This window comes from Protopterus annectens, chromosome 16.part0 (assembly GCF_019279795.1).
Source record: "Protopterus annectens isolate FY-2018-M chromosome 16.part0, PAN1.0, whole genome shotgun sequence".
NCBI lineage: Eukaryota > Metazoa > Chordata > Ceratodontiformes > Protopteridae > Protopterus > Protopterus annectens.
In genome coordinates this window covers 308776167-308803680 of record NC_056750.1, presented here as the reverse complement: position 1 = coordinate 308803680, position 27514 = coordinate 308776167, and the positions used below count along the sequence as shown (strand labels likewise).

The following is a 27514-nucleotide window of genomic DNA, read 5'->3' as shown; positions in this document are numbered from 1 at the left end:
AAGCACAATAAGTGCCTGGTGGGTATGACGGAGGTCTCCTACCTGGGAGATAGAGTATGGAGTGGTAAAATCAGATCAGAACCTGCCAAAGTGGAAGCTATTCAGGCATGGCCTGCCTTTGTCACCAAAAATCTTGTGAGGGCATTCTTGGGGACAGCAGGGTACTATAGAAAGTTTGTTCCTAATTACAGTACAATAGCTGCTCCCCTCACAGACTTGACGAGAAAAAACAGACCAGATTAGGTTGTGTAGTCCACAGCCCATGAGCAGGCATTCCTATAGCTTAAAGTGGCTTTGGGAGGACCCCCTGTGCTAGCCATTCCGGACTACAGCAAAGAATTTGTTGTGCAGGTGGATGCTTCAAACTATGGGGTGGGGGCTGCACTCAGCCAGTTTCCTCAGAGAGAGAAGAGCATCCTGTTGTATATGTCAGCTGTAGACTCCAACCCAGGGAGGAATGTTATGCCACTGTAGAAAAAGAATGTCTAGCCATACTGTGGGCACTGCAAAAACTTCACCCCTATCTGTATGGAAGGAAATTCACTGTGGTTACAGACCACAATCCTTTAACATGGCTAAATTGAGCCAGCCAGTAAAATGCTAAGTTATTAAGGTGGAGCCATATGGTTGCAGGCATATGGTATGACAGTGCAACACCACAGTGGGGTCAGCAATGCCAATGCAGATGGGCTCTCAAGACAGGGTATGGATTAATGTATTCCCACACAGGCTCATTTCTCTCAAGCAATGTTCCTCCAGGGTGACTTCAGAAACTAGCTTGAGCCTTCAAAGGAGGAAGAGATGTGATGAAGAGAGGTATTGCCAGCTGTGCCACAGGGAGTAGGGCAGTGCATGTGTAACATATGCCAGCATAGCTAGCTGGAGTTTTTAAAAGAATTGTATGTCATTTGAATATCAAACTGAAATCAATTTGTAACGTTGCTTGTGTTAAAAATGCATCAACAGTGGGTCCTGCTGGACAGAGAAGAAATATATATGTATGTCAGACTGTACTGTTGTAACTGACGAAATGTATATATTTTAACAGAGGATGCTGGAAGGGGAAAGGTTAAGCTCAGCCCAGCTAACCTTAAGAAAATTAGTCTGAAGTTAAATGACTAAGTTTAGGCCATAAAGATTTTATTTTATCTCATAGGTCTGAATGTGGCCAGAGACATAATTGTCTGTGAAAAGCCTGGGCTGGGATCCTGCTCTATTGTCCTTAATGGTGAACTAATTGCTACCTGGGGTGCCAGAGAATGGCTTGTTAGTTTCTGCAGGAAGGGTGGAAGTGCTGGAATTGCCTTACAGTTCCCAGACACTGTAATAAACCTTAGCCAAAGTTCTATGTGTGTATTGTGACACATCAGTGTTAGATCCTGGCTCAGTTTCTAGTGAGAGGATAGTGTGGGAACCGCATAGTCAGGTGACCAGATGTGATGTTATTCTGTAGCCAGCACTGAAATTGTATTTGAATACTCCCGGAGATGTGAGGCATGTACTCTGTTCTTGTGGTCGACAAGAGACTCATCCATTTTCATCTTGACTTGCTTTAGCAAGTAACTAGGGAACAGTAATTCTTTATTCAGTTAAAAATATAGTGAGATTAGCTTAAATTGTTTTCTGCATCTATCCAAGTCTTTCCATCTATGTTGTTTTTTATATTTCCTGTGGCTGAAACTCTGGTGTTTATTGTAAACAGATATTCAGTAATTTCATGTTTTCTTTTTTATTATTATACATATCTATACCTTTCATTGTGGCTGCTCTTTTAGAAAATATTTAACCTTTGAGAGTACCTGCATTTATTTAGTGGCACTGTGACTCCACATTCCTGAAAGTCGTGCTGCTTGGTTGAACACTATCATTTGTATAACTATTAATTTTAATAAGTGCAATTGGGTACCCTGGTAAGAACCTTACAGTAGCTGGCTTTAGGTGTTCTGGTGTCAGGAAATCTACCTTATAGTCTGGGTGGAGGCGGCACAGCAGGTAAGCTGTGCCAGCCTTTCTCGGGTTGGTAGGTGTGTGTATGTGTGAAAAATCAAATCTCAGAGTGTGTGTGACAGCTACTTTGAACAGGGACACTGAGAGCACTGATTTCACAAAGAGGGTGGTGTAGGACTTGGCTTGGAACACCCGGCTAAGGACTCAGCTCTACAGTGGGCAGTGGGGAATCTTATTTGGAGCCTGGAGAAGAAGCCCGGCCCCAGGACTGGAGTGTGCATTTTCTGTGTGTTCTTAAGAGAAATTGTACTTGGTGCAGAGGGCTGCTATGAAAATATTGTGTATGTCTATTTTTCTCACAGTGAACGTTTCCCACTGGTATCAGTGGTGAGGATTGAGGCTCCTTGATCACAGCCCAGAAGAGGGACATAACAATTTCCATGTATAATTAATCCAGAATTGGAATGAAATTGTCTTCTTAGTTGATCCCAATAGTGAAATCTTATCTGCTTCAGAAAAATATGGATAGTCTGTTTCAAATAATTCCAATATTCTTCTAGTATGGAAGATTTGCAAATCAGTGCTATTTTATATAGTGCAAACAAAATAATCAGAATACTAAAAAATAAACCATAATACATTTCTTCTTCCAATGATCTCTTTCCATGATTGCCTTGAACCCATAATTGCAAAGGTCAAACAAGCAGAGAGCATGAGAACTGTGAGGCCATTAAATGGACTTTTTAGATGTTTCTTATTCCTGGATGCTAGACTGCAATAAACTACTCTAACTTTACATTATAAACATTAGATGCATTTACCTTAACACATATTAAAGGCTGAGCCAGGTTATCTGATTCTGTATTTTGGTGTGTGAGATTTGTGGAGATAGCACTACCAAACATTTGAGAAAGTTAAATAAATTTCCACACATGGTTCCCAAAATGCTGAAGCTCTTTAATGTGAGGTCCATACATCAGATATGTAAGAAATCAACATTTTAGCAAATATATTTTTTAAATAACTGACTTCAAAGGATTCCATTTGTGCTTTTCAGCATAACTATTATTTGTTATGAAAAGTATAAAAACCTTCAGACTGCTCCTTCAGGTGAAATGCAAGATGGCCAAAGTAGGAACTAGAGAGATTTGCTTTTTTTCCAAAATACAATGACATTGTCATTAATTAAGCTTAGTGTGTTTGTGTATGTGTGTGTGTGTGTGTGGGGGGGGGGCATGTCCCCCACAGAAAAGTGATCTGGAGTGTTTGGAAGTCTCACTGTTAATCACAGCTTTGGCCAGCTAAGACCTGCATGCAATCAACTGAACACATAAGTGAAGTTAAGTAAATTTTTATCTGCACTTTTTTCAAATAATACACGATTTAAATTAAGTTGTTTGTGTTGCATTGAGCAATATCTAGCTGGAAGCTGTGACTCTGTTTTTTCAGTAGGTCCCCAGCCACCCTCCCTGTTTTTGTTTTGGTGTTAATCTTGGTGGCTTTGAAATTGCCCGCCCCTCTTGTAAATTTGCACTTGGATACTCCTCCTGGGCCCATCTCATTTGTTCACTCAAAAAAAAAAAAAAAAAATTATCTGCTTTTACTGTATTTGTGTTTCTTCATACTTTATTTTGCGTCATCTTAAAAGTACTCAATTGTATTTATTACTGCTTGGTGTAACTCATTCTAAGCCTTTTAGTTTAAGCACTTGGGCTTCAGACCAGTTGTTTTACATTAAGAAGGTTTGTGGTCTGCATTGTAGTGGCAGAACAGGTAGCTTACATCCTTCTAAGTTGGGAACTGCTGATTGAGGGCTCAGTGTCTGTTATTCTAAAAGTGTATTAATTCTGGTTTAAGCACTTGGGCTTCAGGCCAGTTATTTTACATTAAGAGGGTCCGTGGTCTGCACTCTTGTGGGAGGAGAGGCTGGACTCTGCCCTTCTGAGCTGGAAATTTCTGGTTAAAGGCTTATAGTGCCTGCATATTTGAACTGCTTCTTACTGAAATTGGTACACCTTGTTTGCTCTAGCATAGACTAGATCCAGGCCTGCTGAATCTAGCTTTGTTTGTATGCTTGTTGTTGTTTGCTTGTTATTTCCCTGAAACGCTAATTCCACCTAAAATGCGGCTTTTCAGCACTTCTGTGGATCCCTAGTGATATCTGCATTGCTTACTGTACTTATTTCCTTATTTCACTTGAAAGAAAGTTACTGTTTGTCATTTTTGCATTTAAGGTACCTGTAACACATTGCATTTAAGTTACCTGGCACTTGCTCACTAAAGCAATTATATAAGTCAGCACTAAAAAATTAAAAGCACTACACCCTCACAAACTCCCCTTGAGTACCTTGTTCCCCATTGGCCCTTTTTTCAATTATAAAGGAATTCCCAATACTATTCTAGCATGTCCAAAGGTCAGTTGTCAATCTCCTCTCCGGTCCAGCTGGTGAATCTGGGAATCTTGAGGCAATGTTACAACTACCTCATGTACACAGACAACCCTCTCCTCCTCCCAACAAATTCCAACACATGTGAGAGAAGCAACCATATAGCCAAACTGGAGGCTAAGCTCTCTCAACTCAGTACTGGCGTAACCAGTCAGGAGGAGAAGGAAACCACACTCACTACAATTCCAGTCTCACACAGACCTACCATGACAGCAAACCAAACACATAAACACACAAAAACATACTCGGAGGCTCTAAATAAAAAATCTGCCTAAGCAGCAGAGACCTCCAAAGCAGACACCCAAGCAACTGCTACCCCAAAACAAAACACATGCAACACATAGCTCACAAAGCCAGTGTGCCGAACAGTCACAGCCCTTAAGGCTAAACAACACACCTGATACACTTGTAATAGGTGACTCTATCGTCAGGCACACTGACGTCCCGCTCACCAGGCTGAACAAGGAGAAGGTCATGGTGAGCTGCATGTTGGGCGCTAGGATCCGCCACATAACACAAGCACTCAGGTCACTCCAAGGCAAGTACAAATATGACTCAGTCATTGTCCATGCTGGTGTGAATGACCTGAGACGTACCTCCCTGGACTACATGAAAAGAGACATAGAGGAGCTCTCTGAGCATGTAGCCCAGGCCGGTATGACCCTGACCTTGAGTAGCATCTTACCCTCACCAAGAATGATGCCACAATATGAAGACAAGATGATCAATTTCAACAATTGGCTTAAGTATTGGTGTCATTCAAAGGGGATCCAATGCCTGTCAGCCTGGGATGACATGCTCGACAAGCCACGATGCTTCACTAGGGACGGCTTGCACCTGTCATCCCTGGGCTTTCGGATATTGGCAAAGGCTCTTGCTATCCCCATAATGCCTTTTTTAGGCAAGGCTCAAAGGACAAACCCACCTCCATAGGTATCACAAGGGATAAGAAACTAAGAGTAATGCTACTCAACGCCAGAAGTCTAAACCTCAAGATGCATGCACTTGAAACTCTCCTTAGCATGGAGAACATCGATATCTGTGCTGTAACAGAAACCTGGTTCAAGGCTCCGGAGAGCACCCCAGCACTACCAGGTTATACCTCATACCATGCTTTTCGGCCCCAAAACCTGGACCGAACCACAAAAGGAGGGGGAGTATCAATATTCGTCAAAGATACCCACACCTCCAGGTTGGTGGCACAGCACGAAGCATCAGAGACTATCCATGTGCAACTAATAGTGGGTAAAACTGCCTTCCAGTTTATAGCCTGCTACAGACCACCCTCCCAAACCCAGGAATCCCACTCGGCCTTCCTGAGAACACTGGAAAATATGAAGGTCTCTCCAAACACCATTATATTGGGCGACTTCAACTACCCAAACATAGACTGGGAGCATTACTCTAGCTCCAACACCCTAGCCCAAAGGTTCCTAGAATTTATAAACTCAAATGCTATGGAACAACTTGTTACAACTCCCACAAGAGGGGAAAACATACTGGACCTGATCATCACCAACATGGGGACTCTATGCTCCACACCAGAAGTGTATCCCTCATTGGTAAGATCAGACCATAAACTAATCTCACTGGATATTCACATCCCGACCCCAATCCCTGCCCAGAAAACCACAGTGAAAAACTTCTCTAAAGCAAATTTCACACTCCTCAAAACCGAGGTGGAATACTTCAAAGCCCCAGGGCCTGTGGAAAATACGGCCCAGACCACAGAATCCTTTATAAACGCATTCTATGAACACCTTCAGGAATGCATGGATCATGCAATCCCAAATAAAAACAAGACCCAATCCTTCAAAGACAGATGTCCTGTCTGGTGGACCCCAGCCATAAACAAACTATACAATAGAAGGAGGAAGCTACTACATGATGGAGCAAAATCCCAAAAAGGGAAGGCATCTCTGATCAGTATTAGCAAAAAACTACGGGCACTCATAAAATCATCTAAGACCAGCCTAGAGAGAAAAATTGCACAGGACACTAAGGATAATCACAAGGCTTTCTTTAGTTATGTTAGGAACCTAGGTGGGAATTCCCAGATATGCTCAGAATTAGTCCAAAATGACAAAAAATACACCGAACCCACAGACATTGCCAACATCCTAGCTGACAGGTTCAGCACAAACTCCCCTCCCACCAAAGGGCAAATATCTATCCCAGCAGAGTGCTGCCCCCCTGACATATCAGATGCTCAGGTAAGAGCCGCCCTCTCCAAAGCAAAAAACACAGCATCAATGGGACCAGACGGTGTCCCAGGCTGCGTTCATAGGTTCATAGGTTCATACTAGGCTATCTGCCCTAGTATATTATTTTGCTGTGCCTCTGTCGAGCAGTGACACTGAGGTAATCCCTGTATCCCTGGGTATATCTGCATCTCCCATCCATTGGTCAAGATTTCTCTTGAACAAGGCCAGCGAGGTGCTCTGCCTCACATGTGGGGGGATTTTTGTTCCACAGCATAGGAGTCTTTGGGTGATGAATCTATCCCTCCAGCACGTCCTACACATAGCGTGTGTCAAGTTTAAGTCTCTTGTGGCTCTGATGGATCTAGATTTTTGAGGTGAAGCATATTCATCAAATCTGGGTTTGACATGGCCTTGTATGTTAGGCAAAGGTCACCTCTGAGCAAGCGGCGACGACTGAATAGAGCTGGAGTTCTTTCAGTCGGGCAGCATAGGACAGATTTTTGAGACCCTTTATCCTTTTGGTGAGGAACTTTGTGGCCTCTCCAGCTGCTGCAAGTGTCGGGTCAGATACATTCAATGGGGCATTGTACTCAATCATTGGTCTGATGAGTGATGAGTAAAGGGAGACTATGACCTCCCTTGATCTAGATGAGAATCCCTTCATGATAAGGTGGGCAATGTAGAAGGTCTTCCTAACTACTTTAGCTACATGGGTGTCGAATGACAGACTACTATCAACCTGGGTCCCCAGGTCCCTGATAACTTCTTCTGTGCTCAGTGGATTGCCACCTATTTGTAGCTAACTATGCAGACTATCGTCCTACATGAACTCCAAGAAGAGCTAAACCCAAACATAAAACTAGTGTTCAATCTCAGCCTTACTACAGGATATGTACCCAGAGTGGCGTGCAGCAACAGTGGTCCCTCTCCACAAAGGGGGTGCCTCAACGGATCCTGGAAACTATCGCCCCATAAGACTGACTAGCTTGGTCTGCAAAGCTATGGAAAGGATCATCATAGACCTCATAAATAAAGATATTGGGGACCTACAGACACTGGATCCTACCCAGTTCGGCTTTGTTAAGGGCGGATCCTGCCTCTTAAACCTGGTCGATTTCTTTGAAACAGTCACCAAGGCCATTGACGAGGGGAAGGTGGTCCACACAGCCTACCTGGACCTCGCAAAAGCCTTCAATACAATACTCCACTCTGGCATTATAGATAAGCTCACCAGCTTAAATATAAACCCCTGTGTCACTAGATGGGTTGCAAACTGGCTCAAGGACAGAACCCACATGGTTAGAATTGCTGGAGCCATGTCAGACTCCAAACCAGTTACAAGTGGCGTCCCACAAGGCTCAGTCCTGGGACCTCTCTTGTTCTGTATATATTTCTCGGAGGTACAGGCCAACATGGAAGGACTGTGGCTGACCAAGTTCGCAGATGACTGCAAACTAGGCACCATAATCGACTCTCCAGCCGACACAAGCATCCTCCAAAAGGGCCTCATAGAAACAGACAACTGGTGCCAGAGCCATGGCCTCAAGCTAAACGTCAAAAAGTATATAGTCATCCCCTTTGGCAAAAACAAAGTACCCACAAATTACCACATAGGTGGTAATCCATTAAGTACGGAAGAAGTAATTAGGGACCTGGGGACCCAAGTTGATAGCAATCTCTTATTTGACAACCACGTGGCCAAAGTGGTTAGAAAAACATTTTATATAGCCCACCTAATCATGAAGGGATTCACATCTAGATCAGGGGAGGTCATCGTGCCTCTTTACTCATCCCTCATCAGGCCCATAATTGAGTACAATGCCCCTTTTGGGATGTACCTTACCAGACACCTGCAGCAACTGGAAAGACCCCAAAAGTACCTCACCAAGAGGATCAAAGGGCTCAAACAGATGCCATATGCTGCCCGGTTAAAGAAACTCCAGCTCTACTCAGTGGCATACCGCCTGCTCAGAGGTGATCTGTGCCTGACGTATAAAGCCATGTCCAACCCGGAATTAATGGACATGCTGCACCTCAGAAAATCCAAATCCCATCAAGCTACACGCTCGAGACTTGAACCTCAGCACTGAAATAAATAGGACATGCTGGAGGGACAGATTCATAACCCAGAGGCTCCCTTCACTCTGGAATAAAATCCCAGTCCAGGTTAGGCAGAGTCCCTCATTGACTCTCTTCAAGAGGAATCTTGATGAGTGGATGGGAGATCGTAGGTTTACCTCGGGTATCACTTCTGTGTCACTGTTAGACAGAGGCACAGTATACTAACCTCGAAAAAGGGCATAGCAAAATTAATTTAAAATGGGTGGCGAAAGCCAAACACACTCTGGCTAAGCTTATAAATGCCCTAGGGCAGATAGCCTAGTATGAACTTATGAACCTATGTGCTTTATACTGATATTTATTTTTCATGTAGTGTTTGATAGTGTCATTATTATGTCATGATTAGAATTTCCATAAAATAAATATACAGTGCTTATAGGGAAATGGCTAATAACCTGATATTCATTTATTAGCTGACAAGTTATGACTGAATATGGGTAAAGAGTCTATTTCAATGCATTATATCACACTTCTGTTCTGAAAATATATAAGCTGGTCACCAATGAAATTTGTACTAAGGCATCACAGTGATGCAGCAACTAACGTTTCTGCCTCCTATTACTTTACTCCCTGGTTTGGTTCCTAACTTCTGACTCTGGTGCTTTCTGCGTGGAGTTTGCATGCTGTCTCTAAGCTGCATGGATATTTTATGGAGTCCTTTCAAAACCTGTGGGTAGATTACTTCATAAATCTACAAAGCACATTAATGCATATGAACAAACACACACACACACTTTTGTGTCTGTGTGTGTAGTGCACATAGTTACTGTACATGGGTATGCCTGCATCCTGCAGTTGGTTGGCTTCTGATTCAAGAGTGGTTTCTTTCTAATGTTCAGTACTTACCAGAGTAAAGACTAGTTCCCTATAAACTTGCACTGGATAAAGAAGATCATTGGAGGAAGAAATGTATCAAGTGTGGAAGGAGTGACACTCATTATGGTTTATTTTTTAGTATTCTGATTATTTTATCGGCACTAAATAAAATAGCACTGATTTTCGATATTAAAAATGTGTGGATGGATTTACACATTACTGTAAATAGGTGTTTTGATGATGAATGTTTGTACTTCCCATCATGAATAAATTAGTAGTCAAGGGAGAGTGATATCTAGTGTTATAGATGATCTGGTTTAAAAATCACACCTCATATAATACAGACTAGATTATTCTAACCTAGAACATCTAAATCCTTGGAAGATCACTAGCTAAAATAGCAACAAAACTAAGTTTAGAAACAGACTTTTTTTGGCAGGAGGGCAGACCCCCTAAACCCCCACACCTCTCCCTCCTCTCTCTCTCTCTCTCTCTCTATATATATATATATATATATATATATATATATATACACACACACACACACACAATGTATAATGAATAATTCATTTCAGTGAACATTTTTCTTGCTGACATATGCAGTCAATTTCTTATAAAGTCAAACAATCTAGGCAGTAGTTTGTATGCAGTTTTGGCACAATGGTGTGGATGAATTTGCCCTTTCTCCACTGTTGTGTAAATTCAGAGTAGTTATACATAAGTTTCCAGAGATGTGGGGATGCAAGGTGGCTTGCCTTCTGTGTAAAACATGGTTTTACTTTAAATGTTTTTTTAGTTGAGTTAAGAGGGAGAAAGTAAGGAAAACACATTATACCATGACCCCCCCATTAATATTCCAAAACGTGCACGCTGAATGGTCAGCGTGCACGTTGTAAATCGACAGGTTTAAAAAAAGCAACGGAGATCTCCGTTGCTTATTTTAAAGCTGTCTCACTATGTTAAACTCCTTTAACATAGCGAGACAGTGTTTTAAAAAGCAACGGAGATCTTGCTTTCTCCGTTGCTTTTTTTTTTAAACCTGTCTCACTATGTTAAATGGGTTTAACATAGCGAGACAGCATTAAAATAAGCAACGGAGATTCTCCCTTGCTTTTTTTAAAGCTGTCTCGCTATGTTAAACCCATTTAACATATGAAACAGTTTGTAAAAAGCATTGGAGATCTTGCTTTCCCCGTTGCTTTTTTCAAAACTGTCTCGCTATGTTAAATGGGTTTAACATAGCGAGACAGCTTTAAAATAAGCAACGGAGATTCTCCCTTGCTTTTTTTTAAAGCTGTCTCGCTGTGTTAAACCCATTTAACATAGCGAAACAGTAAAAAGCAACGGAGATTTTGCTTTTTCCGTTGCTTTTGCCCACTGCTCTGATGTACTGAGTAGGCATACGCATGCGCAGTACATCAGAACTGCCGCAAAATACCAGACAGCTGCGGAAGGGCAGCAAGGAGGCATTATACAATGCCATTATTTAAGAAAAGTAATTATTTTTCTTAAATAATGTCATTATAATAGCAATAACCACTTCTGGGTGTGGGTAATGCTGGAATTACCCACAGTTGATTTGTTTGGCCACTGGGCTTCACCGTGACCAAACCACGCCAACCGTGGGTAAATCCAGCATTACCCACACCCAGGCATGGGTTATTGCTATAACAATCACCCTCTTGCACTTCTCCAGTCTGGCTGCTATGAAATGATACCTGCAATCATTTAGGATCGCATTCTGAGCACTAATCAACTATCACATGACAAACAGTAGGCTGGCATCAGTGAAGCCCCCCCTGATTAGAGTGCATAGTCCTTCTTTACACTTTAGTTGGTCCTTTGGTCCAAAATGTGGGACACATAAAATACAGCTCTGCATACATCTGTATCAGTAAGTCAGTAAAATTTGTAATTCTGCAGTAGATTAGCACTGTTTCAAAATATCAACAGAACATATACCTGCAAGGCAGACATTTTATGTAGTGTACTTTGCAAACAGTGTGTACAAACATATCTGATCAGTTCATGTTTAATTTAGTCTTTGGCTCTGGGAGTCACTGCCTGAAAACTAGAGACAAACAATGAAATTACAAGGAACCCTTTAGTTCATCTGAAAAGAACTTATTATCTGACTTATGAAAATCCCTTCTCATTTTATTAGCTGCTAGACCTGATTTATTACCAGTGCGATTCCAAAGTAATGCAATAAAGAGGTTTGTTATGTGTGACTTTTATATATAGTCCACTTGTCTCCTTTCTACTTGTTTCCATTTTTTTATTTCAAATACAAAGTTAAACTGACGGCTGATTTACAACATAAGTGTGTGTCTGAATGTATGTATGGGTGTTAGGCATACATATACATGTAAGGCATAGTCCTTGGCAGGGCAGTTTGAAGTTTTGTCATTTTCTTTGAATTGGGAATCTAGAAAGTGTCTGTTACACATATAACACTGAAAGGAAGTTACTAAGGATTTGTATATAACATGCTGAGCACAGCTTAATATACTGCTGAGATGTATGCTAAAATGGACAGTATAAATTAGATTTTATGTGGGACTCATCAAATTCAGATTTTGAAATAATGGGCTACTGCAACATCTAATAAAATGCAAGACGTGCAGGTAAAGGTTTAACTAGATGGACTTGATGTCTGAATGCAGCAAGTGAAGAAACACAGCAAGATGAAACAGAACAAGAAAAGAAGGCCTCACTACAGACCTTTTCAAGAACTGAAGAAGTGCCTGATGGTATAGGAGTAGATCTGTGGTCAAAGAAAATGTAATTGATATGAGAAATTATTAAATCAAAAATGTCTGCAAAGAAATTAAATGAAAATGTATCATATATAAAACAAATAAAGGGCTCCTAACAATGTATCCCTGACACCTCTCCAAAGTCAGTTTCACCAAATGCCATTTCTTCAAATGAAACTGATTGCCACTGTATTTGGAGAAAGCTTAATTCAACTTGATGATGCAACAACATCAGAGTACATTATAATTAAGTCAGAGAGGGGTCTCTCCTTGCATATCATGTTTGGGTGCAACTCCCCCAAGTAAATAGTGTGTTTCTGATTTTTCTGTTTCATGCTGTTTGGCTAATTTTGTTCAAGGAAATGCCATGTGGCAAACAAATTGGGTCTATATTAAGTGCTCAACAGTCAAATGTTCGAACACGTAATAATCGACCCCTAAATATCGAAATGTTGTAATGCTGAACGGCAAAAAAAAAAAAAGCACCCAAACAAACCATTAGAATGGTAAGCAGGGGGGCAAGCCCCCCTGTGCTCCCCAACACCCCCGTGACACTTAAATATACCAACTCCGAGATGGCACTACAGTGCAGGCAATGGAAAACTTCCATGTCCGCACTCTACGGGGAGATCTCCATTGAACCGTTCAACATTCTGACAGTTCGATATTTAGGGGTCGATTATTACTTGTTCGAACATTTGACTGTTCGATCACGTAATATAGACCCAACAAATTAAAATGTGCTCACACATAAAATATACAGAGTAACTTTCGTTCCTCTTGCATCTTAAGAATTTTTTTAGGTGAAAAGAGAGGGGTATTTAGCATATAGACATAAAAGTGAGTGAGGTGTCCATTTATGCTGCTGGCCAATCAGAACTGGCTAGCAACTTGGGAAGCTAAAGTGTTAGCTAATAGCAGGTAGTTTAAGTGGTTAAAAGCTAACTCGTCTAGTTATTGCAGAAGGAAGTGGATCATACCACTATTATGTTACTCTTTTTTAAGACCAGAGAGAGAGAGACAAAAAACACAGCTCCAGTTTACAGAATAAACTAGCTGACCTCCACTGGTGTATGCCTGTGAGCATGCACACATTCCCTCCAGAGACAGTATACTCAGATTGTCAGGAAGTTAGGGCTCAGTGCAGAAAAGTGAGCCTGCTGCAATTGCAGCAGAAGGTGAAGTTTGCATTTACCAAGCTCTTCTTCTCAGTCTGAGGAGTTACTCAGTCCCACATCGTCAACATGCTTTCTTCCCTGGAGATGGATGGCCTGTTCAGTGACTTAAACATGTTCCCAGCTACCTTCTACAGTGTGAGGACTGATTCAGTGCCATATACCAAAGTCCATCTTCTCAGGAGAGAGAAGACCTGTACAGTGATGTGACATCCACCTGGCTTTTCTCCTCAGTGAGAGAAGTGGTACAGTCCCAGATTCTTCCCTGGGGAGGGATGCCCTGTCCAGTGATCGAGCATGTACCCCACTCCTCTGCTAAGTAGGAGTAATATCTCAGTCCTAGATGGCCAAGAGGCTGTCTTTCCAGGATGGAGAAAACCTGTTCAGAGAGGGGACATGTACCCAGCTCCTCTCGCCAGTGTGAGAAATGACAGTCCCAGACAGGCAAGAGGGTTTTTTGCATGGAGAGAGGAGGGCTATCCACTGATGTTAAATGTAGTGACAAGGTGGCCCCACTGAGTGGTCTGACATTTTAAGTCAGTGAGAGGTAAACATGAAGCAAATTATGCATACATGACAACGTATAAGAGAATGGTACAAGAGACATAGTGAGACATCTGGCAGTAAACCTGCTACATTCCTCATTTCTAATTTGCATGCATATGAATTTACAGCTCAGTGAGTTAGGAGAGGGGACTGGATAAAAAGAAGAATGAGAGTGAGCAAGGATTCCGGCAACTCGCAGCGGAAATCTGGGATGTGTACTCAAACGTGGGAAGCCACAGCCATTAAAATCCTATTTAACCAGTCAGTTTGTGACTGGCAATCAATGTAGAGGTTGTACGGACATCAGGAAAATAGAAAAGACATAGTTAAGGGAGGGAATGATGACGTGGAGTTTAATTAAAATGGAATATGCTATAGTGAAACAAATGGAAACCATGAGAAGGGAGCTGGGAGGCCAGGAAATAACAAGCAGAGCTGAGAAAGAAAAGAAAGTAGAAAAGAAATTATTATGATCAGATAGTCTTCATAGTGAGGCAGTTTGCCACTGCAAAGCTATAACTGTGATATTTGTTTTTATCAGAAAAATGATAAAGGGTTAAAGTAAGTGAAAGATATAAAAGGGACTTCCATAAAATTATACATTTTAAATATACATTAATACTGAAACTGATCAAAATGAAAAATGAAAGAAATACTAGCTTCCTTCATTAGTGTGAGCATAAAAGCTGAAGAGCAATACAAGCTCAATATTTACACGAGTCAGGCGCAGTATGACCAGAGAACAATAAATAGCATGATCTTATACAGAGCAGAGCTCCCTTAAAGTGATGAAATGCATTCTGAATGACAGCTGTATCAAACAAAATAAATAAATACAAAATATTTCTGCCTAAGTATCAATGGAAGGTGATGCAATAAACATACAAATACGTGTGTGTGTGTGTGTGTGTGTGTGTGTGTGTGTGTGTGTGTGTGTGTGTGTGTGTGTGACAGAGTGAGAGACCACTTGAAAAAGGAACGAAAGGTTAACAAATTAAGGTTAGAATTAGGATTAGACTTTTAATGTTAGGGTTACAAATAAATGTTTTTTCTAATGATTAGGGAATTAGTTTTTGGGTCAGTGTTAGAGTTCTGGGGTTAGGTTTAGGAATAGAGATTTAGGGTTAGAGTTTTAGAAATAGGGTTAGGGACAGTATTTTAAAATTATGGTTAGTGTTAAGAGTTTTAGAGTTAGGGCTAGGACTTTTATATTTATACTGTCAACCCAATACCACAAGAGAAATATAGTTACTTAAATTATATTTAAAAGGAGACAATACTGAAACATATAATTATTGTGTAAAAACTGCAAAATAGTACTAATGACAATCTTGGTTCACCCACACAAAAAACACCAAAACAAAGAAAGGAATAAGCAAGGAAGCACAGCTCAAATAACAGTCAAGCATCTTTCACTCTTTATTATCACAGGACTTCATCAGTTCTGGTAATAAAGACATGAAAGTGCTTAATCATCATTTGGACATAGCACTGGCTTTTGGTAATGGGATACAGCATTGGCATGCCCTAACATCACTGCCACACACAAGATACTTGCCCTATTTATTTCTTTTCTACAGTTTTGCAAGAAATGAAACTAGTGTGTAAGCACTTCCAGGAATAATATACTCTTCTCCATTATGTCAACACATCATTGGCTTGCAGTAAGTGACAGCACTGTCACACCTATGAGAATTATCCAACTGAAGCATTTTCTTTTTTTAAGAAATTTGGGTACTTTTCCATTACCGGGGCAACAGTGACAACATGATCCTTCAGCTGTAATCTGCTTCTTTGCATATGTATTGACCGGATATTCTAGTAATCTGTTTAAAGAATGAAATTACCTGTATTCACTTTATTGACATCTGGTTAACAAATATGTGAAAGAACTGGATTGCAGCTCAACGGTCGCACTGAAACTGTTAGTCACTCAGAGAAATACATAAACAGATCTCCACACGCAATGTTTTCATGATTAACTATTGTTTTCAAATACGTCTAACACTAGAAAATCACGATGCTGTTGAATGAATGCCACTTAACACTGTGACATCGTTGACTGTTTCTTTATTCAAACTGATTTCTGTCGTTTAAGGGGCTAATGTTAAGTTGTTCATATGACGCGAAGATGGCTAAGTATGTGTTTTATTTTTTTTCTTTTTGTTCCGTAGTGCTTGCAAAACACAACACTTGGGATTGGTCTTAGGCTTCACATGAAATGTTTACTAAGTTTGTGAAATAATACAGACATGAATTTATAAATACAAAAGTTGTTCCCCTTGTCAAGGAATCCTTCTCAAAGCAGTAGATGACGCTTGTAAAAAAGAAACCGCGTACTACCGACCAGCTGTTTCTAGTATGACGATCGCATCCTTTCAGCTGTGTTTATGGCTCAATGAGTGCAATGCCATGTGTATTTCTACATTTCTATTTTGTGTGTATGGAGGAAAGGCTTCACATCAAGAATTTCTTTCCTTTTTTTTTTTAAGTATTCTTTTGATGGCCAAACAACTTCACTGTGGTTGAGTACCTCTGAATACAGTGTGTTGCCATGCATTTCTGATGTTAATCCCAACGCCTTTTACTTAAAATAATAATAGTAATTAATTAAAATGACATGTATAGTACATATCCAAAAGAGAAATACCTTTTATATTTTACAATCACCTAGTCATTTCATAAGAGAAACACATGAGAAGACACTACATACCCAGCTGTCTAACCGCATTTCAACTGTTGCCCCGATAACGGAAAAGTAACAAAATTTGTATTATTTATTTAGTCAATAAAATACAGATAATTCATCAATAAACAAACTAAATTAATAGCATAACAAATAAAATATTAAAACTAACATTTATAACCAAGATTTTAGAGAAAAAAAGTAAAAATCCTGATGTGTAATAAACCAGCATACAATATATACAGATTATGTCCAGCCATCAAATATTAATAGTCAAGACCAGTATGCTTAAACCATATTATAATTGAACAGATTAGAAAGAGGAACACAATTAAAATGGGAAATAAAATATAAATAATGAATATGCAGATTTCAAATTCCTAATTGTTTAACTCAAACTTCAGAAGTTTTGAGGCAAAACCCAAGACTTGGATGTTCATACGTTCACAGATTCATAAGTTAATACTTAGCTATGTGGCCTTGTGGACCATTTTAAGCCTAGCCAATTTTTCTCAAAGGTGAGAATCAAACCCTGTTACTTTGTGTCTATGAGATAAACACCTTAACCATATGCCTACCCCTCCCCCAAAAGAACTATTTTACTTATTGTGTGACCATGGCATGGCTCAAACCTACAATCTCCTGATCAGAAGTCAGATGCCTCATCCATTAGGCGTATCAATGTTTATCAACTGATTTGAGTTTATTTAATACATTTTCTTTATCATGAATTAATCTTAGAATTCCTAAAAATCAGATAAAGATCAAGGAGCACTGTATATCAATTGTGAATTATCTTAGTAGTAGTTTGAGAAGACCTGAAACTAGGGTGCAAGCACCTCAAGGAATGCTACACACACTCCCCTTGTGACTCAGACCACAACAATGGCTTGCAGTGTGATTCACAAAACAGAAAATATTCCTGTACTTTATCATGCTTGTACAACATCCTGGGTCTTGGTGGAAATGTAGCCTGCCCTACTTGAATTTACTCATTTAGTTATCCTGATATTTTTATTCTCTGCATACATCCGCCAACTTGTTCAGCTGTGCTAAAGCACCCCTTGTGGCAGCCATACAATGAATTCTACAACCAGGTTTTAATAGAATGTATCCTTCTCGATACTTTTATTGTGAGCTGATGAAGTTGAACTTCTTTATGTAGGCACTGCCCTGAACCTGACTATTCACTGCACATCACAGTGACAGACTTTCTCCATAACCGAAGTACCACAACAAACACTACCTTCAGGAATGATCTTAATTGCCAATTTGGCCTCATACTGTTTTACTGGTCATCACCTACCTTTATATCTATAGCAAAGGACATGACCACAGTTGCTACAAGTAACACATAACAGAAAGAAGTAATGTAACAATTTTTAATACTTACTCAAATTCAGATCATATTCTTTTCCAAACTGTTAATTTAATAGGTCGACAAAGAATTATTTTACAAGCATTTGCTCATGCTAATGCACTCTTAATTACACTGGCCCCTAGACTGATGTACACTCCTCCTGCCATGTTAATATTAATACTGTATACGTCATGACTAATTTACACTCCCATGATCACAAGGTTTTTAAATTACAATTTACTAAAAAAAGTGGCATGAAACTAATTTTTATTTTTATGTGAAGGAGTGTTCACATGTAGAAAGATGCATGCAAACACATTTTTATGTAGAAATAAAATTTTGTTTCACCTCTTTAAACATGATCTTTAATAGTGCTAAATTCCTGACACAACACCCAGCTCCCACATACAGTAGTTAACAACATATTTAGATTCATCTCTCTTGCCTCAACTAGAAACATCATTACATTACCTCACTAAACCAGGTTGGCCACTTGTACCAGCCCACACCACTTGCTATCTTCTATCACACCTTTAAAATTTTAAACAGGAATATAGCAGCAATACTATGTAAGCAATCACAAGGGTGACAGGATGCCTAGCCATGTACAAGTTTAGGAAAACACACTTTTTGCTACCCCTTCCAAGCACTTAATAATGCCCATCTAACCCCCAAAGCAGGACTATACATAATAATTATAATGTAAATTTGTGTCTACCCATTGAATCTTCAAGACTAGCCTTAAAGGTAGAACTTTCTTTGACATACAGTGGTAACTTTTTTCACAGGCTGAAAATAGGTTGACATAAGAACCTATCCCTCCAGTAAGTCTTGACTACTTGTTAGTGTAAATTTAGGTGCCTAGTGTGGAAGTCTTTAAAACAACTGGTTTTGTAAAGAAATAGGAGGACAAATAACACTGATTCTTTCATGGCTCAAAAACTGAGACATACATCTCACTGGAGAAGACAGTAGGCTATTGAACATAAGAAGGGAAGAAATAATAGCTACTGCCAGTGCCCACCCCTCAGACATAGACCATCAATAAAAATGGCTTCTTCCAGCTTCCAGTCAAGCATAAATGAGTCCCTAACCCTCCTCAAGAACTTAATTTTAGATGCAGTGAAAAGAAGCTTTAGAAACACTGTTACAGTCCACTGGAATCGCCTCTCAGTTGAAACTTAAAATGAAAGTTACTGTCTGCATACCTGAAAAAAAATACTGCTTTCTTTATCTGTGGACCACAGTTTTTTTCATGAATGGACATTTGACATGTTATGCTTTACCTTTAAATTACCTCCAATAATGTAGCCAACTCCCACCCATTTCAGTCAAAAATTAGTCATGTCTAAGTTTAGCTGTGTAGAAAGTTAATATGTATTTATCTTACAGTTTTCTTACATATAGTAGAATCTTAGGCTAAAATGTTTGTAAACAACATTATAAATTTATTCTAGGTCTTTGCAGTGTGAAATGTTTATAGAGAGAGACAAATTCTTAGTTGTTGGCCAGTTGATCACTCAGAATGTTAAACCTGGAAGATCACTGGCACCCTGTTGTAGGAAGAGAGGACTGAGAAGGTAAGTAAGAAAGAAAGGGAGGGAGAGTAGTTCTGAATTTTGGAGGCTTGCCCTCACATTACAAATGCAAAGTTGCTGTTCCCATGCAATAAAATATTTTTGTATTTTTCAATCTTGGGAGTCTCCCTGTCAGTTGTCCTAGGTTTTTGATATTTTTGGGCTGAATGATCACTTATCAATTAAATGGGATGTGATGAGATTATTCATTGTAGACCCTGTTTTAAATCTACCTGAAAATTACCTGAATGTGCCACAGGTCTTTGCACAGTAAAAATGTCCTAACTCTACTTAAAATTACCTCAGTATAACAGCATATATTATACAGCATTACGTAAGTGAAATATTGAGAGCATGCCTCTCAACTATTTAGATTTTCTCCTCATATTTTGGTCTGTTCCTCATAAAATGTGTAGTTATTTAGCACTAAATAATAACATACATTTGAGTTTCAGATTTCATATCTTTAAAAAAATGCATGTTAATGCAAAACCTATTAGCAACCTTCTAAGTTTATAAGATTAATACTTAAAATCTGTCCCTATTTTGGGGGCCTTTGTCCTCCTATTATTTTAGGTATTGTCCAGATTTCTTGCACTAACAGGTTAAGAGCTAAGGAAGTAAATTCATGGTTCTTTTTCTTGAATACACATAAATTTCTCAGTGTGGATGATTCTTATTTTCCTTAATATTGTTAATGGACCTAACACCTTGAAAACATTTACTGACTTCAGACTGTAATTTTAATACATGTGAACAAAAACTTGTTTATATCAATGCTATGTAAACTATTTTCTGCAAGTAGTTATTAACTTTAACTTACTTTATTTTATGAACAATTATTCTAGTTACAATGTCTTTTGGCCTGGTTCATGAATGAAAAAAGGTCTTCAGATCACCCCACTTTCCCCACAACAAAAGGGGAGACAGAAAAGGAAAGAAAGAAAGATAAAAAACTGGATCTCGGCCAAGGGGAATAAATGAATGATAAATAATTTACTATAATGCATACTAGTTAGCAGGTATGAGAAAAAAATGGTGATAAAATTACAATTGTAAATATGTTCTTATCCCTTCTACATACGTGATACATTTACATATACTCTTAAAGGTATGTAACATCTCACTACATGCAACTGATCTGCCATAATATAGTTCCAAAATATGCATCTGAAGAACTGGTGTTAATTAACTTAATGACTTGTCTCTCATGAACATTATTTTCTTCAGCCAGATCTGTCTATTTTCATAACAAATGTGGTTAACCAATAACCAGAACCAGATTCTAAGATTATGATCCAATTTATCACATCACATCAGTTGTTACTAGCTCCATGTTGTAATATGGGAACTCATCTCTCTATAAGCTTTGTGGTCTGCCTTTCCTGAAATGTATTTCCTTCTTACTAAACAAAGTAGTTCTTCTATTTTTCTATTGTCTTGTCACTTTTGAATATGTTCATTTTTAACATTATTCTCCTTAACACTGAAATCTATCTTCCAAAGTTATATGAGGAAATGAGTTTCAGTATCATAGTTTGTACTTCAACTTAAGAACAAAAATAATAATCATATCAACATTTAACATGTAAAGCAATCTCCTGAACATGTAAAGCAATCTCCTGAACATACATCTGCCAAACACTGACAGAACAGGCACTCATGAATGCACACACACACTCTCATCATTAACATATGCATATGCATGCAAGCAGAGACTATTTAATAATTTCTAAGCGCTGCAGGTGCAAACACATATATACATATAGATATTTGTGTGCGTGTGTGTGTGTTTATGTATGTGTATATGAGTGTACATAGCAATGTAGACACAAAGCCACATGTATACATTGATAACCTGAATGTCTCCTTATATGGGTCTATCTGCCATTATGTTGGTACTCAAAACGTCATCCATCATTCCTTTCATCGGAATTATGTACAGCTCTACATCAAGAATGTGAAACAATGGCGATAAAGGAAATTCTGCTTATCCACACTGTTCTGCAGTCTAGAAATTAGCATATAGTTTGAGATGTGGGGGTCAGGGTACAGGGGTCTTTGGTCCCCTGGAAAGCACTTATGTATTTTATGTACATTTGAAAGAGGTAATTTGATTGTCCAAGATCACTTTATTGAATCTTAAGGTAAATTCAGACTGATGATTTAAAACCGACCCTATATAAACATATACACAAACATGCATTCTATATTCATACCCAGAAATACAACCCTGAGGCTTTTTCACTTCTCACAATAAAAACAGAGAGAGAGAGAGAGAGACACTGTGTGTGTGTGTGTGTGTGTGTGTGTGTGTGTGTGTGTGTGTGTGTGTGTGTGTGTGTGTGTGTGTGTGTGTGTGTGTGTGTGTGTGTGTGTGTATACACATATACTGGCCAATTTTATTAGTTTGCTGTTTTCTAACAAACTTTCATCTACCCTATACTATCCATACAGTATAACAGCTGCTACAAAGAAATTATAAATTAACAGTCTACAGTGCAGTTGAGCTTAAGTAGTCCAGGTGTACTGTGTGTTTAATTTTATTTACTAAAAATTTTGTCACATATTTTCATGTGCAATCAACAACAAAGTATATAATTTATCTGTGAGTGTATATTTTTTAAGTAATTACTGTTGTTTAAATGTTGGCTGACATCATTTACGGTTTCCTTGGAGGTGACTTTTCCATGTGGTTGCACTTACAGTGTTACAAAATAGCCTGAAGGCAACTGGCCATGAACTACTAACATGCATTCTTGCAAGCTGTTAACATTTCCAACTTTAGAATATACAACAGGAGCTTTTAATTTGCTTTAAGTAAATGCTGAACTGTGCACCGGGGGCTTACATAGCTGGGTATCAGGAAAACAAATATGTCCTTTCTGATTACATTTAAGTTTTAAGATTACTCAAACACACTCTTAACAACTAAGTTCTGAAAATATCATTATTAAAAGTAAAACTTAAAAGATGTAAATTTGTTTTTAAATGAAAACATTACAGATTCCTTGTCTAATTATCAGAAATCCATCTGAAAAGTATTTACTTTATTATACATGTGGCATGTTTAGATAAGGGTAGTGTAGCTGTCTTTCTGGGCAAAAGAAATAAGCAAATCTCCTGCTAAAATCAGATGACAAACCTATGAACAAATGCACATTATTTAAATGTGCTGGTAAAATAGAACATGTCACTACTATAAATTAAATTGCAGTCTTCATATTTTTGTTAAATATATAAACTAATATGCATAGAAAGGAGTAAAGAAAGAAAGCCATTTTTTTGCTGAAGTTGGGTGATGTATCTGTGTGCTTTAAATAAGAGTGGTTCATAACAAAGATGAAGGATGTTAAACAGAGCTGAGAGTTAGGATTATGAACAAATACAAAGTGCTGCAATTTCCTGAGAGTATCATTTATGTTTGTTAATTGACTGGGTAATCAAAATTGTTTGTGTATTCAGCAACATAGCTAGGACGGGGTGAATGAGGCAATTGTCCCAGATATTGTCTTTTCTGGGTTGCAAATTGTAGAAGTAAAATTTAAAAAAAAAAGAACATTTTTAGTCAAATATTTTAAGGGAAAACAGCAACATGTACATCCTAAACAGATGTCTGAGATGCTCCTTTATGTATTTTACACTTGCTTCAGCACCACCCAAAAAAAGACCTGTGATTGGCTGAGCAGGTAGAAGGAGTAGAGCAACGGTGCAAGATAATGTCTTGTGCTGTATCGGTACGGTTACTTAGTTGTTGGTGCTTGTGCATACTTGGACAGACTTCTGAGGGGGCCATTAGGAGAAATGTTTTGTTTTGGTGCTTGTGCATATTTAGAGAGATTACTGAAGGAGTTGTCAAGGAAAATGCTTCATTTTGGGGGTTGTGGTTACTTGTACAGACTACTGAAGGGGTTGTGGTGGGAAATGTTTAATTTTGGTGGTTATGCATACTTGGACAGAATACTGAAGGAGTTGTGGTGTGAAATGTTTAATATAGGTGGTTGTGCATAGTTGGACAGACTACTAAAGGGGTTGTTGGAGAAAATGTTTCATTTTAGTTTCACGGGAGTGGCTGTACATACTTGGACAGACTACTGAAGGGATCTCTGTGGGGGAAATTATTCATTTTAGTGTCACTGGAATGCTCAGAACTACTGAAGGGATTGTTGGGGGGAACTGTTTCATTCTAGTATCATTTGAATGCTTGTACATACATGGACAAACTACTGAAGTGATTGTTGGGGGAAATCATTCATTTTGATGTTAGTGAAATGCTTGTACGTACAAGGACAAACTACTGAAGGTTTCGCCATGACATTTAGAGAATGAAAGCAAATGATGCAGCTACACTGCTTGATAGGCAGCAATACAGCAAAGCCAAGCATAATTTTAATGTATATTCTTCTTCAGTTTAAAACAAGGATATTGTAAATCCTTCCACTACGACTCACTGAAGTTTAAATCCCCTGATGATTGGGCTCAGTGAAATGTGTTTTTTTTTGCAGAGGGCCATCCTCAATGTTTAGGGGGAGCCACTCACACCCTCCAAATTCATATTACTAGTCTCTTCTTGGTTATTAAAACAAGGAAACATATGTTTCTGTCTCTCAAGAAAGAAGTGTCAGGGGAGTGTATACCTCTCAACTTCTTAGCACAAGAAATCTAGACAACGCCGAAAATAATGGGGTCAAAGGTCCAAAAAAAGGGACAGGTTTTAAATACCACTCTTACAAAGTTTAAATTTAGAAAGTTACTAGAATAACAGGATTTGTATTAGTATGCATGTTTCTGAAGGAAATGAAGTCTGAAACACAAATATATGTCATCATTTAATTGGTTCAGTCTTCACTGATTTGCCAGAAAGCCACAACTTTTATGAGATGAAAATCTACAAAAATCTAGACAGTTGAGAAGTATGGTCAGGGGCCAGGGGCTAAATATTCAGCACACGTTGCTTAATATTCTGAAAGTCCATTTGTTGCTTAGGTAGACTACGGAGAAAAAACAAAAATGAAGTCTCACTGTAATCTGCATTCTTAACAGGCATTTTGAATTAGAGTACCCTGAAATAATCATAATTACTGCAGAAATGTAGAAAAACAAATTGTGCTCTCCAAAGTATTATACTGTATGCCTGAGCCAGAGACTGTTGTAGGGCTTTGGAAACATTTTCCTTTGGTGTGTAAACAGCTGAAGAGTTTCATGAAATAGGATAGGTCTATGTAGTGCTGTACACTAATGATTATTGGATTTGATATTTAGGATCATTAATGGGCTTTTATAAAATGTGCGTTATAAGTAAAATGAAGTTAACTTTAGCTCAGACACTTCCTTTAATGATGATTAGCTTGAAAATTGGATATATAACTCTCATGGTTTGTTTTGTGCAATAATAAAAGAATCATGTATGTGTTTGTATGTGTGAGTATGTCTAAGTTCATAGGTTAGTCATAGGATATTTACCACTGAGGGCTATTTTAAGCCTAGCCAGATATCTCCATATGAGATAAACCCAGTATGACTCATACTGTCAGAAATAATTTAACCCAAGGGAACCCCTCCCCCAAATAAATTTTGATTTCTTCTGTTGCTTACTTGCTTACACTTTGCATTTATCTTTCTTTTTTAGGTTTGGTGGTTATTTTATAATTGAAACTAAGGACTCAGAGGTACAGCTTATACTGTTGAGTAGAGCACACCCCTGTTGCTAAACAGTAAGCACACAGTGTGTAAGTGTCTAGTATCTTATTATGCAACTGGGGCATGTTATTATTAGACAATAAATCACACATTGCTGTGTAGATGAACCAGTGTTCACTGAATTAGCATTAACTATTAAAACATTGTGTTACAAGGAGCTGTCAATATCATGCAAACTTGGGTATAAATGGTGTCGCAATGCACACTAAACATTTTTGTGCAGTATACGTAATAGATATATTTGAAAAGTCAGGATATATATTTCAGCTGTTTCTCTGTTGGACCACAATTTTTTCTGTCTGTGCCACAGTCGCAGTTCATGTTTTTCCTGTGTTGCAGTTCATATTTACCAAACTATTAACAGTATACTTTATTTTGCTGCTGTAGGCATTTGGACTGTACCTGCAAACAGATGTGGATTGTGTTGAATTCTGCTTTATTTTTAATATTTGTGTGGTTCTTTAAATTGCTAAAGCTGTGTTGTATTTTGTTATGCATTACATGACAGTTAAATGATTGACTCTGAAAAATGCTTTAAACTTCCAATAAATCTTCCTGTTAGGACATACTTTTGAGCCTTCTGGTCTATGTTTACCTATTTGAAAAAAAATGTTTTTTTGCTTGGGAGGAGGACCAAATGTGAGTTTTGCCCTGGGCTTCAAATGGCATAACTGCTCTTCTGTGTGTATTTCTTAGCCCTGACCTCAGATGGAGACTGACAAACATATTGATATAGCAATCTGTATTAAAAATAAGTGACTTAAAAGCTTCCCTATTAAATAAACGAAAAGTGGAAATGTCGAACGGCCAAATAAATGAAAAGGCCATTCCTCTAAATGAATATTGTGGGGGGCTGTACCCCCCACACATCCCCCGCTAATTATATATACCAACTCCGAGATCGCACTACAGTGAAGAAAGGGCAAAATTTCCAGCCTTCGCTGTACTGCAATCTTACAATAGCGATATTGAGGAACGGCCTTTTCGTTTATTTGGTAGTTCAACATTTCCACTTTTTGTTTAACAGGGAGTTTAGGGACCCACTTAAAACTGGGGTACAAATATAAGTCAGGAAGACAGGCAATTAATGGACACCTTTACCAACACTGAAAACAACTAAATAACATACTAGAATCATAAAACTAAACAGTTTGACTAAATAAGCCACACAAACATAAAACAAGGATAAAAATCCAACATGTCATATTATTATAGGTATTATTTGCTCGCTGTCTCTTGCTGTAAATGGCAAGTGGCCTAACTCCCACTAGCCCAGTACCACTTAATTCCCTAGCCTTCCCACCACCTGACCCTACAAAACTGCATAGCCCAATAACAGCCCTAACTCTAGCCCTAAAACTGCCACCCTGTCCCTAACCCTAACTGTAGCAGTCCCCTCATTATTTTTAAACTTAAAATTTCACACCCACTTTCTAATCCTAAATTCCCTAATCAGTGTCTAAACCTAAAGCTCCACTAACCCTCCCTAAACTTAAAATCCCTGTTTCTCTTGCTGACCATAAACTCCCCTGCCACTCCCTAACCCTTAACCCTCCTACTACCTAAATCTAAAACTCTTCTGCTGCTCCCTAATCCTAAACCTCCCCTACAGCTACCTAACCCAAAATGTCCCTCCTGTTCCCTAATCATAAAGCTCCCGTCAATCTCCCTAAACCTAAACCCACTCGATTGCTGTCTGAAACCTTAAACTAGACCCCCAACCCCCGCCCCCACTCCTTCCCAACAACTGCCCCAATTACCTTGCTTGAACTCAGGCACATGATTGTGCAGGCCACAGCAGCTCCAAATTCTCTGCACTTCCTGGAAGTGAAGAGAAAAGTCAGGTAACTATCCAAGAAGGCTGATAGAGTTAACCAAGAAAGCGAAAGAAAACAAATGAGGCCAAAGATGATCAGTGAACCGATCTAGAATAGCTACAGAAGAGAAAACTGATGATAGAAAAATCTAAGTGAAATGGAACGAGTAATAACACATAATATACATATGGTCATTATAATATTTTCCTTATACTTTTTTGTCTGTGGCCCTAGTCATTGCTGAAAAAGGTTATTCAACTAACTCACTTACATGGTTGCCAAACAGAACTAAAATAATCAAACTGACATAGAGAAAGGGGGATAGATTAGCTTTTCCTGGTATTCTGTTTATTTAAAGA

At 38.7% G+C, this 27514-nt stretch overlaps 1 protein-coding gene across 2 annotated transcripts in view; it reads right to left on the bottom strand.

Moving 5' to 3' along the window:
* The window catches only part of PRRX2 (paired related homeobox 2), a 663637-nt gene that overhangs the window by 279322 nt on the left and 356801 nt on the right, over positions 1-27514 (bottom strand). The window lies entirely within an intron of this gene.